Genomic DNA, 1,596 nt, shown 5'->3' on the forward strand with positions numbered 1-1,596 from the left:
AATTTAGGGCAAAAAAAAAAAAACATATTGAAATGAAGAAGGTCATTATATATTAAAAGCATCAACAATTTAGCAGGAAGATGTAAAAATGGCAACTTGCATGTACCTAATAATATAGCCTCAAGACATGAAAAGCAAAAATCAGTTGAAATGCAAGGACATATTGATAATGGCAAAATTATAATGAGAGATTTGATCATCTGTTTTAGTAATTGATAAATCAAAAACAAAATATTACTATGCATTGCTTCATATTTTGCATATAAAATTGCATCCACCAATGAAAGAAAACATACTTTTCTCAAGCCTATGTAGAAAAATTATAAAAATTGATCATCTATTAGAACAAAAAGCAGTTCTCAACAAGTATTAAAGAATCTCTGTCATTCAGATCACAATCTCTGAACAAGTACAGATTAGAAGTCAAATACAAAAAGTAATCCCATATATTTAGAAATTTAAAATTTATATAAGTAATTTATGTATTCTAATTACAATGGCCATTTCAAAATATTTATAATTAATTGAACAATGAAAATTTTACATATCAAAACTTACGAGATAAAGCTAAAGCAATATTTTGAAAAAAATTATATTCTTAACACTATAAATATTTTTAGAAAGTAAAAATCAATAACTCACCTATCCAACTTAAGAAATTAGGAGAGCATCAACTGCAAAGTATATAAAATAAAATGATAACAATAAAAGCAGAAATTAATAAAATGTTTAAAAACAAGAATAAAACTAAAAAGAACAAGCAAAAAACAAAAGTTGATTTGAAAACAAAAAAAAACTAATTAGACAAACTACTAGCCAAAACAATAAAGAATAAAAAAGAGAAAAGACAAATAGAAAATAGTCTTAAAAGCAGACATAAAGGACATAGCTACAGAAACAGTGGAGATTTTTTTTTTTTTTTTTTTTTTTTTTAAGACGGAGTCTCGCTCTGTAGCCCAGGCTGGAGTGCAGTGGCCGGATCTCAGCTCACTGCAAGCTCCGCCTCCCGGGTTCACGCCATTCTCCGGCCTCAGCCTCCCGAGTAGCTGGGACTACAGGCGCCCGCCACCTCGCCCGGCTATTTTTTGTATTTCTTAGTAGAGACGGGGTTTCACCGTGTTAGCCAGGATGGTCTCGATCTCCTGACCTTGTGATCCGCCCATCTCGGCCTCCCAAAGTGCTGGGATTACAGGCTTGAGCCACCGCGCCCGGCAAAGAAGGGCTAGCAGAGGATGGTTTCGATCCATCGACCTCTGGGTTATGGGCCCAGCACGCTTCCGCTGCGCCACTCTGCTACACGTGAGATTTTTTTTAATCAGAAGAGAATACTATGGCCAAATTTATGCCATGAAATTTGAAAGTTAAGATTAAAAGGACAGTCTCTGAAAAATATATAATTTATCTGACCCATCTCAAGAAATAAATAACTTCAATGGATATATAACCTTTAGAACACAGATATTGAATCCGTAATTAAAATCTACACAGCTCACTCTTCAGCAATAAAATGAAACAAAGTTAATCAAACCTTTCATACAGGGACAATAATATCTAACAGCATGGACTTTTTTTTTTCTTTTTCTTTTTCTTTTTTCT

The 1,596-nt window shown here is 33.0% G+C and overlaps 1 non-coding gene across 1 annotated transcript; it reads right to left on the bottom strand.

Moving 5' to 3' along the window:
* Nucleotides 1–1,223: 1,223 nt before the first annotated feature.
* TRNAM-CAU lies at nt 1,224–1,295 on the bottom strand. Its single transcript has one exon. It is a non-coding gene; the product is annotated as a tRNA-Met (tRNA).
* Nucleotides 1,296–1,596: the final 301 nt, after the last annotated feature.

The sequence above is a fragment of the Theropithecus gelada genome, chromosome 13, assembly GCF_003255815.1.
Source record: "Theropithecus gelada isolate Dixy chromosome 13, Tgel_1.0, whole genome shotgun sequence".
Taxonomy (NCBI): domain Eukaryota; kingdom Metazoa; phylum Chordata; class Mammalia; order Primates; family Cercopithecidae; genus Theropithecus; species Theropithecus gelada.